This window comes from Thalassophryne amazonica, chromosome 14, assembly GCF_902500255.1.
Source record: "Thalassophryne amazonica chromosome 14, fThaAma1.1, whole genome shotgun sequence".
Classification (NCBI taxonomy): Eukaryota; Metazoa; Chordata; class Actinopteri; order Batrachoidiformes; family Batrachoididae; genus Thalassophryne; species Thalassophryne amazonica.
This window is the reverse complement of record NC_047116.1, coordinates 61808107-61820435: the sequence shown is the minus strand read 5'-3', so window position 1 is coordinate 61820435 and position 12329 is coordinate 61808107.

Below are 12329 nucleotides of genomic sequence, written 5' to 3'. Positions count from 1 at the left end.
TTGCAACTTGCAGCATGGATCAACTGCTAATGTCCGTGCCAGGTACCAGAGCACAGCTTCACAGGTGTTGTGGAGTCCATGATTCAATATTTTTTCAGGTTTTCACGTGGACAGAAACTTCATTTATGGGTAGTCACATTTCAGTAACAGCACAATCAAGTCCAAACTGATTGTAACAATTATAATTTTTTCACAGCACTTCACAAGCAAACAGAATTTGCCATGAAATGCTGACTCATATACTTGTGTAAGAAAATATTTTGTTCCAAAGAAGGTACTTTGACATGACTAATTCTATAACTTTTTATAGTACTCTTTCTATTAGCTGATTAGTAAAAATTATTCACATATACTTTGTCAAGCCTATAAAATGTCATTTATTGTAATTGTGTTCTTTCAAAATACTGATTCTGCCTGTGGAAGTGTCACTATTATAAAGCAAGCTTTTTTTAAAAAAAAAAAAAAGTGTTAAAACAGTGAGGCAGAATACTGGCATTTGTAGCCAGATCAGGGTTTGAAGAAATGTTAATTATCAACATTTGCTACACAGTTGATTGATGGGATCAGTGATTTGCTGTGCTTAAACTTTCATGGTAACTCACCTTGAACTATAGGTTTTCTATTAAATAATTGATATGCAACCCTGACTGACTTAAAATAAATGGTCTTTCCTGATGGGCTGAATTGTTTCTTCAAAAATAAAGTCCTGCTGCAGCTCATGAAGGAAGTCGGACATCCGGGACATGGGTCATGTCACCTGCATAGCAACACGGTCTCCATTTTTTAATGAGTGAAAACGCAGAGAACTTCTGTGTTTTGTAGTGGCTGAGCATAAAGTAACACTGTCACCTGTTTTTAATAACTCCACTCACATTTAATTGTAATAACTTGTAATAACCGTACCGTACCTCAAGTTTGACCAGTCAGTTATTCATCAACCTTCATCAAAGCCATTAAAAGATACCAAAGGTGACTCACCTTTCTGCTGATTAAAGATGCTAAACAGGAGTCTTGTCTTGGCAAGAAACGACAATCGTCTGTGGTTTCACAGAAACCACCTCCTTCCTCATTCACATGCCTTTTTTGTGGGTCAGCACATGACTGTTCTCTGGCATGGACTGGACCATTAATATCCCACTTTTCCAGTTCATAAACTGAAGTTATGGCCTCACAGGTAAAGGAATAAACATCACAGGTAGGTGTTAACACTTGCTAGGCTCTACAGTAGTCCTGCTGCACCTCCAACGGTGTCCACCAGGCTAGCTGTGGGACCATCAGCTGAGGAACCACCATTCTTGGATGTTTCGCTCCTTAACCTGGAACATTTCCAGGTGGCAGGGCAGTGAACAAGGACATCTCACAGGTAGCCTGTCTCAGGAATTGCTGGCTCACTATACCTTGTCCTGCCTCCTCAACCAGAGCCAAAAGCTTGCGTTCTCCATCTCCTCTGAAAGCTCCCGGTCGCTTTGCATAGCTCCTTAACCCCACAGTCCCAGTTCCTTCAGGAGGTAGGTTGCAGATGTACCCACAAACCTCCTTGGGCCAACCTCCACTGGAAAGAGTCTTGTACTTCATCCACTCTCCCTGCATTCCAGGACCAGGTCCAGTATTTCACCCTCTTTCTTTTGTGCGCTTTCTCCATTCCTTCCTCCCATGGTACAGTCATCTCAAACAGAAGAGCAGTTCTTACGGATGTGGCCCACAGCACCATATCTAGTTGCAATGTGGTGTTGCAGATCTCTCCTGGAAAATGGAGCTGCCTACCCAGGTCCAACCTCAATCTCCAGTCTTTTCCTAAAGCTAGGAGCATGGATGGAGGTGTCCTATTTGTTGCTGCAGACTCCCCTTCTCTAAGGAAATGCATCCATTGATGTCTCCGTGACTGGACCCCTGGCTTGCTTCTTGCCTTCTCCACCACTTCTGCTAGTTTCTGATGCACTTGATCATGCTGCCATCGGAACTGACCCTGGGTTAGTGAGGTCTTGCATCCTGCCAGAATGTGATGTAGGGAGGCATTGCCGGTTCCATAGATAAATAATAATATCCTTGTCTGTTGTTGTGGGACTTGACATAATAACTCCAAATGCCGCTGTTACCGGCTGCTCCGCAAGCTGAAGTTACTGTCCCTCATGCAAAGGAAAAACATTAATCCTATCCTTCATGCGTTGTTTTTGTGGGACTTCACTGATTAAGCACTTTTCCTCGAAATGCTGTTGTTTTCTGCTGCTGCCACCATCTGTTAACGTCTGTTACTGACTGCGTGTCTCTTCTCTGGGCCACAGGATCCACTGCTTGGGCCGATAGCTCTTATGTCCTGGTTCTGAATGTGCAGATGTTCACTTGCTTCAGGCTGTCTGTTGCTGCATGTTTGAAGTCCGGTTGCTGTAGAAAATCACTAACAAATACAAACTCTCTTACTACGAGAAACCCCTACGGTCCTTCTCCCCCAATTGCTCAGTTTATATGGGCAGCCAGCTCTAGGAAGAGTCTTGGTGGATCCAAACTTCTTCCATTTATAGATGATGGAGGCCACTGAGACCTTAAAAACAGCAGCAATGTTTCTGTATCCTTCCCCAGATATGTGCCTCAAGGCAATCCTGTCTCAGCGGTCTACAGACCGTTCCTCTGACTTCATGCTATGATATACACTGTCAACTGTGGGACCTTATATGTAGACAGGTGTGCACCTTTCCAAATCGTTCTACAACCCCTGGCAAAAATTATGGACTCACCGGCCTCTGAGGATGTTCATTCAGTTGTTTAATTTTGTAGAAAAAAAGCAGATCATAGACATGACACAAAACTAAAATCATTTCAAATGGCAACTTTCTGGCTTTAAGAAACACTATAAGAAATTAGGAAATAAAATTGTGGCAGTCAGTAACAGTTGCTTTTTTAGACCAAGCAGAGGAAAAAAATATGGAATCACTCAATTCTGAGGAAAAAATTATGGAATCATGAAAAACAAAAGAACGCTCCAACACATCACTAGTATTTTGTTGCACCACCTCTGGCTTTTATAACAGCTTGCAGTCTCTGAGGCATGGACTTAATGAATGACAAACAGTACTCTTCATCAATCTGGCTCCAACTTTCTCTGATTGCTGTTGCCAGATCAGCTTTGCAGGTTGGAGCTTTGTCATGGACCATTTTCTTCAACTTCCACCAAAGATTTTCAATTGTATTAAGATCCGGACTATTTGCAGGCCATGACATTGACACTATGTGTCTTTTTGCAAGAAATGTTTTCATAGTTTTTGCTCTATGGCAAGATGCATTATCATCTTGAAAAATGATTTCATCATCCCCAAACATCCTTTCAATTGATGGGATAAGAAAAGTGTCCAAAATATCAACGTAAACTTGTGCATTTATTGATGATGTAATGACAGCCATCTCCCCAGTGCCTTTACCTGACATGCAGCCCCATATCATCAATGACTGTGGAAATTTAAATGTTCTCTTCAGGCAGTCATCTTTATAAATCTCATTGGAATGGCACCTAACAAAAGTTCCAGCATCATCACCTTGCCCAATGCAGATTTGAGATTCATCACTGAATATGACTTTCATCCAGTCATCCACAGTCCACGATTGCTTTTCCTTAGCCCATTGTAACCTTGTTTTTTCTGTTTAGGTGTTAATGATGGCTTTCATTTAGCTTTTCTGTATGTAAATCCCATTTCCTTTAGGCGGTTTCTTACAGTTCGGTCACAGACGTTGACTCCAGTTTCCTCCCATTCGTTCCTCATTTGTTTTGTTGTGCATTTTCGATTTTTGAGACATATTGCTTTAAGTTTTCTGTCTTGACGCTTTGATGTCTTCCTTGGTCTACCAGTATGTTTGCCTTTAACAACCTTCCCATGTTGTTTGTATTTGGTCCAGAGTTTAGACACAGCTGACTGTGAACAACCAACATCTTTTGCAACATTGCATGATTATTTACCCTCTTTTAAGAGTTTGATAATCCTCTCCTTTGTTTCAACTGACATCTCTCGTGTTGGAGCCATGATTCATGTCAGTCCACTTGGTGCAACAGCTCTCCAAGGTGTGATCACTCCTTTTTAGATGCAGACTAATGAGCAGATCTGATTTGATGCAGGTGTTAGTTTTGGGGATGAAAATTTACAGGGTGATTCCATAATTTATTCCTCAGAATTGAGTGAGTCCATATTTTTTTCCCTCTGCTTGGTCTAAAAAAGTAACCGTTACTGACTGCCACAATTTTTTTTCTTGATTTCTTATAGTGTTTCTTAAAGCCAGAAAGTTGCCATTTGAAATGACTTTAGTTTTGTGTCATGTCTGTGATCTGCTTTTTTTCTACAAAATTAAACAACTGAATGAACATCCTCCGAGGCCGGTGATTCCATAATTTTTGCCAGGGGTTGTATCAACTGAATTTACCCCAGGTGGACCCCAATTAAGCTGGAGAAACATCTCAAGGATCATCACTGGAAATGGGATGCACCTGAGTTCATTTTTGAGCTTCATGGCAAAAACTGTGACTACTTGTGCATGTGATTTCTTAGCTTTATTTTTAATAAATTTGCAAAAATCTAAAAAAAAAAAAAAAAAAAAAAAGTTTTTTCACATCGTCACTATGGGGTATTGTGTGTAGAATTTTGAGGAAAAATGAATTGTACCCATTTTGGAATAAGGCTGTATCATAAAAAAGTGCTGTGAATACTTTCCAGATGCACGATACACGGCATTGGTATTGGGCTTCTGAGTTTGTCAGCTCAGAGTCCAGGTTTATACTTAGGGTTTGTTGAACCTACTCCGTGAAACAGGCACCCCTGTCTAGTTGAAGCTACATTCCAAAAATAATCAAAATCATCAATCACCAGACAAAAAAGTGATGAGTGTTAAGTCTTTCAGCATGATTTACATTCCACTGCATATTATACACCAGTAATTACAATAATATCATGTTGAAATCTTCTGAAACCCTCACTATGAGCAATGGAATAATGGGAAAATATCTTGATAATTATATTTTCTGTCCCTTTGTATTGAGATAACATTTAGTTCTCGTGCTTAATGAGCATCTTAATCATCTATATTTGTGAGACACACACGCATATATATATATATATATATATATATATATATATATATATATATAGTGCCCTCCAAAAGTGTTGGAACACTTGATATTTCACATAATTTAATTTGTTCATGCCATTTCAAATACAAAAATAAAAATGTCTAAAATGATCTTCCTTAAACTCAAACTGAAAGCAAATCTCTACAACTTGATATAAATTAATTTTAATATAAAAGACAAGATGATGGGTTGCATAAGTAATGGAACACTTTGGTATAATACCAGTAAATAATCAGTTTTATTGCCAGTTTTCTTTAGACAAGTCTGGGGATGGATACATAAGCATTTCCAAGTCACTGAATATGTCTTGGTTTCATTTACATCAACTATGAGGAAATACATACAGTATGGCTGTGGTAAATCTGTGTGGAGTCAATAGCTCTTAATAAACAACTAAACAAACAATAATTTGTCAAGCCAAAATATCGATGAACCTTTGCCTATAGTTTGTATAACATGATTACTTTATGCATTTTTTACTTTTATCATCCAATTTATATTATTTTGCTTTGAGGATTTTTAAACAGACATTTTCAGATGTACAACCCCTGGCAATGATTATGGAATCACCGGCCTCGGAGGATGTTCATTGTTGTTTAATTTTGTAGAAAAAAAGCAGATCACAGACATGACACAAAACTAAAGTCATTTCAAATGGCAACTTTCTGACTTTAAGAAACACTATAGGAAATAAGGAAAAAAAATTGTGGCAGTCAGTAACGGTTACTTTTTTAGACCAAGCAGAGGGAAAAAAAAAATATGGAATCACTCAATTCTGAGGAAAAAAATTATGGAATCATGAAAAACAAAAGAACGCTCCAACACATCACTAGTATTTTGTTGCACTAACTCTGGCTTTTATAACAGCTTGCAGTCTCTGAGGCATGGACTTAATGAGTGACAAACAGTACTCTTCATCAATCTGGCTCCAACTTTCTCTGATTGCTGTTGCCAGATCAGCTTTGCAGGTTGGAGCCTTGTCATGGACCATTTTCTTCAACTTCCACCAAAGATTTTCAATTGGATTAAGATCCAGACTATTTGCAGGCCATGACATTGACCCTATGTGTCTTTTTGTAAGGAATGTTTTCACAGTTTTTGCTCTATGGCAAGATGCATTATCATCTTGAAAAATTATTTCATCATCCCCAAACATCCTTTCAATTGATGGGATAAGAAAAGTGTCCAAAATATCAACATAAACTTGTGCATTTATTGATGATGTAATGACAGTCATCTCCCCAGTGCCTTTACCTGACATGCAGCCCCATATCATCAATGACTGTGGAAATGTACATGTTCTCTTCAGGCAGTCATCTTTATAAATCTCATTGGAATGGCACCAAACAAAAGTTCCAGCATCATCACCTTGCCCAATGCAGATTCGAGATTCATCACTGAATATGACTTTCATCCAGTCATCCACAGTCCACGATTGCTTTTCCTTAGCCCATTGTAACCTTGTTTTTTTCTGTTTAGGTGTTAATGATGGCTTTCATTTAGCTTTTCTGTATGTAAATCCTATTTCCTTTAGGCGGTTTCTTACAGTTCGGTCACAGACGTTGACTCCAGTTTCCTCCCATTCGTTCCTCATTTGTTTTGTTGTGCATTTTCGATTTTTGAGACATATTGCTTTAAGTTTTCTGTCTTGACGCTTTGATGTCTTCCTTGGTCTACCAGTATGTTTGCCTTTAACAACCTTCCCATGTTGTTTGTATTTGGTCCAGAGTTTAGACACAGCTGACTGTGAACAACCAACATCTTTTGCAACATTGCGTGATGATTTACCCTCTTTTAAGAGATTGATAATCCTCTCCTTTGTTTCAATTGACATCTCTCGTGTTGGAGCCATGATTCATGTCAGTCCACTTGGTGCAACTGCTCTCCAAGGTGTGATCACTCCTTTTTAGATGCAGACTAACGAGCAGATCTGATTTGATGCAAGTGTTAGTTTTGGGGATGAAAATTTACAGGGTGATTCCATAATTTATTCCTCAGAATTGAGTGATTCCATATTTTTTTCCCCTCTGCTTGGTCTAAAAAAGTAACCGTTACTGACTGCCACAATTATTTTTCCTGATTTCTTATAGTGTTTCTTAAAGCCAGAAAGTTGCCATTTGAAATGACTTTAGTTTTGTATCATGTCTGTGATCTGCTTTTTTCTACAAAATTAAACAACTGAATGAACATCCTCCGAGGCCGGTGATTCCATAATTTTTGCCAGGGGTTGTATTTATTATGTGTAAATAAAATTTTAATAAAAGAAAATAACAAAAAAAAATTACAAATTAAGATTCTTTAACAATAGAAATAAACAGCTGCAGCCTATTATTGTCACCAAAAATATCTTGCAATGATGTTGTTACCTGACATTTGCATTGTATGAATGAAATCCTGTCTCAAAAAACTGTTATCAAAAGAACAAAAAATGGAGCACAGTATAGCTCTTAATTAATATAAAACAGCATTTTTCTGACATGTTTTTGCATTCTATGGTTACATATAATATCTACTGCTGGTATTATTAAAATTTGTGCTGGGATTATTTACAATCTGCTACTTCTGTCATATACAAGCTGACAAGAACAAACATCTAATGCCGACACAATGTTTGTATAAAATAGCAATATTTGAAAAATCAGCTGAGCTGGCAATATTTTTTCAGACTTTTGTACCACTTACAACACATTAAATTAGTCCTTCTCAAATGGTTGGGCACAGCCCCTTGAGGGAGTACGATGTGAGGCCCGGGGGGGTGGAACATGTTTTTTCCCCATACTAGAATAAAGTGTAGTTGCACATGCATTACAGTAGGTAGCAGTGGCGCGCTCATTGTCAGAGTGTGAGAGTGTGCGCAGGGAGTACTGAATGCAGCACAATGGAACACAGCTCTATGGTGTAGGGTTTTTTTTTTTCACATGGAGCATGCGCACACAGCACAGATCAGGTCATGCGAAGTGCAGTGAACAACCCCTCAAGAGACACCATGGAAAAATATTTAACCCTCTGGAGTTGACTGACACACCTCTGCATCAAAAGTCACATGGCCTAATTAAGCAGGTGTAGCACACAATCCACTCCACTTTGAGTGTCTGTTTGAATGCGCGTTGAACGTGTGGAATTCAACCTGCACACCACTTTTTAAATTTTGTTAATAGGCCAAGTATAACTTGAATTATGATTAATAAATTACGCGGGTTTTTTTGGGGGGGGGATAATATTCTCATATTTGCTGCATGTTCTCCAGACACCTGCTGCAAAAACAACTCATTTCCTCATTCTACTGCACGAGCGAAAGAGCTGGAATGAAATATGACTCCCTCATCTTCAGTAGGTGAAAGGGGTATTTACCAGTGGTGGAAAACTCAGTAACTAACCAATCAAAATCACCAACCCCACATCCACGTGACTGTGTGTGTGTGTGTGTGTGTGTGCGTGCGTGCGTGCGTGCGTGCATGCGCACGTTTTGTGAACGGGACTTTTCTTCTGTTTGTCTGCGACACCAAACGAGTAAAAAAAATAATTTTTTCTTCATTACTGGTGTAAAATATATTACCTAATAAACAATGATCCCCAATCCACGTAATTTGGTTGCTGAGCGAAGGGTAATTGTGGTTTCATGTGGAGTGAAAAGCAGAAAGCGATCAGTTTTGAAAGTTGTGTGATATTTTTCATACTTGGAGTGTGTTTTAGTGTGTGTGGTGTCGTTATTTTATTTATTTAGTGCGCCAAAATAATCAGTCATCTTGGAACAGCGCGTCGTCTCTGTTTTTTTTTAAGTGCGTGAAGACAATGGAAGTGCAGAGCATGTCATCAGAGTTTGAATCAGGGCGTGATCAGTCTGATGATGAAATGGACTTTATTGTTCTGGACAAACGAGCAGATGGATTCACAGATCTGTGCGGTCAGAATAGCACAGTGGATTAGACCACGCACTTCTCCTTCCTCCTTCTCCAGGTCTCAGGCGCTACAGAGCTCTGCCCCAATGCGCCGAGTCCTGTAACAGAGTAGAGACACACACACTGCCCCAGCAGTCAGCAGGCTGCAGGGGTGGAGAACACAGGAGTTCAGGTAGAGACCCCCCCCCCCCCCCCCCCACACACACACACACCCACACACACAAAAGTCCCAAACACCTTTTTCTATTTTTTTGTTTTTTGTTTTGTTTTTCTTTTGGACATGAACACAGTCAATTGCTACAAAAACAAGAAACTGGGGGAAAATGCACATGGATATTTAAATGGAATATCTGTACAATGTTTTGGGGCTTCTGATGTGCATTGGACAGGGACTGCTTTTCTGAGAGACACAAAGATAATTTGTGTGACATCTTATTGCATGTAAATAGCCACACACACACACACACACACACAAAATGCCTGAAGCGTTTCCTGCATTTTAATGTGATTTGTTGTATATAACTTTGTTTATGCTACATTTTTACACACATATATATATATATATATATAAATTTACAATTTATATTTGCTTTCTAAGTTATAAAAATGGTTTGTTAATCATATTTCTGGTTTTCACAGTAAAAAGCTAACTTTTTTCTGATTTGATCCACTGCCAATTTTGGAGGTTTTCCCACCTACAAAGAATGGAGAGGTCTGTAATTTTTATCATAGGTACACTTCAACTGTGAGAGACAATCTAAAAAAAAAAAAATCCAGAAAATCACACTGTATGATTTTTAAATAATTAATTTGCATTTTATTGCATGAAATAAGTATTTGACCCACTAGAAAAACAGACCTTAACAATTAGTACAGAAATATTTGTTTGCTATTACAGAGGTCAGACATTTCCCGTAGTTCTTGACCAAGTTTTCACACACTGCAACAGGGATTTTGGTCCACTCCTCCATACAGATCTTCTCCAGATCTTTCAGGTTTGGAGTTTCAGCTCCACTCCAGGACCTTGAAATGCTTCTTACGGAGCCCCTCCTTAGTTGCCCTGGCTGTGTGTTTGGGATCATTGTCATGCCGGAAGACCCAGCCATGACCCATCTTCAGTGCTCTTACTGAGCAAAGGAGGTTGTTTGCCAAAATCTCACAATACATGACCCCATCCATCCTCCCTTCAATACGGTGCAGTCATCCTGTCCCCTTTGCAGAAGAGCACCCACAGAGTATGATGTTTCCACCCCCATGCTTCATGGTTGGGAGGGCTTTCTTGAGGTTGTTCTTATCCTCTAAACATGTTAAGTGGAGTTGATTCCAAAAAGCTCTATTCTGGTCTCATCTGACCAAATGACCTTCTCTCATGCCTCCTCTGGATCATCCAGATGGTCACTGGTGAACTTCAAATGGGCCTGGACATGTGCTGGCTTGAGCAGGGGTACCTTGCTGCCCTGCAGGATTTTAAACCATGACAGCATCATGTGTTACTAATGTAATCTTTGTGACTGTGGTCCCAGCTCTCTTCAGATCATTGACCAGGTCCTCCTGTGTAGTTCTGAGCTTTCTCAGAATCATCCTTACCCCACAAAGTGAGATCTTGCATGGAATCCCAGACCGAGGGAGATTGACAGTCATCTTGTGTTTCTTCCACTTTGTAATAAATAATCATAACAGTTGTCTTCTCACCAAGCTGCTTGTCCTGTAGTCCATCCAAGCCTTGTGCAGGTCTACAGTTTTGTCCCTGGTGTCCTTAGACAGCTCTCTGGTCTTGGCTGTGGTGGATAGGTTGGAGTGTGATTTGAGTGTGTGGACAGGTGTCTTTTATACAGGGAACAAGTTCAAACAGGTGCAATTAATACAGGTAAAGAATGCAGAATAGGAGGGCTTCTTAAAGAAAAACTAACAAGTCTGTAAGAGCCAGAATTCTTGCTGGTTGGTAGGGGATCAGATACTTATTTCATGCAATAAAATGCAAATTAATTATTTAAAAATCATACAATGTGATTTTATGGATTTTTTTTTTTATTCTGTCTCTCACAGCTTAAGTGAACCTATGATAAAAATTACAGACCTCTCCATTCTTCACTCAAAAAACTGATTCATTGGATTGGATTTCCATGTAATAAATATATGTTGTCCCAACTAAATTAAATTAAATTATCTTGCATGGATTACTTTTTTTGAGTTGGGGCTACATATATTTATTATATGGAAATCCTGCACATAATTAAATTCATCCAATGAGTTATTTTTTTGAGTGTTTGTAGCAGAGACGATTGCTCTAAGACTGCAAGGGAAGCTCAGCTTCCCCTAAAATGTCAAAAAAATAAGTGATCAAATATATACTGTTGTGTGTACATGTCATTGACTAAATATGCACTACAATGCGCTCAACTTTTGTTCAGAATGAGCTTCTAATCACTGGTAATGACGCGGCTTTCCTCTCACTCATTCCCGCAGCTTCACAGTGCTTTAAACAGTGTGGACGCTGATCGTCCACAGAGTTCAATAGCTAAGCAAAGAGTGCAGCGAAACGAGACGAGTCATTGGATAAATGCTGGGCTTTGTCCCGCCCATCGGACTCTCGGCGTCTCTGGGGGTCTATGGGGCTGTGGGCTGGCCCCGGCTGGCCGGGACGCTCAGCTTCTGCATGATGATTGGATGATCTGTCTGAGGCTGAATCCCTTTTTGACTGACAGCGAAATGAGCGAATCAGCGATCTTTTGGTGTAAACATCCGTGGGAGCATTTTTTAATTTTCATTCTGTTCTGAGTTGAACCGGAGACTTTCCTAATCCTCTTAGCGGCATTTTCTTTGTTAAAAACGACTAGCGACAAATCGAGCTTCTATTTGTGGTGGGTTTTTTTTGTAGCTGCTTGTGTTTGGAGACTGACTTCTATCGCAGTTTCTGTCCCTACCGAGCCCCTCCACCGTCACAAAGCACTCACAGGCGGACACACTTCACACTAGCCTCGTGCCAGTCCCAGCTAGCGAGCTAGCTAGGTAGCAAGCTGCACACAATGGCAGACAATTTGAATGTTGTGGACCGGATTTTGGCGAAGCCATTTGATAGTCTTCCTTACGAAGAAAAACTTAGAGTTAAACAGCAGGGCAGATCAACTCCACATTAATTTGGTGTAAAAGGTGGGTTAAAGTAACAGGTCTTTTCAGCTGTCCTGGTATGACAAAGTGAGCTGGCTGACTGGAAGTGCTGTAACAAATAAAATGTACTGTTGGCCATGCCTCTTGATGAAACCATCTCAGGGATGTGTTGTCTGGTCAAAAGTGGGTTTTGGGGATCTGTCCAACTTTGACAG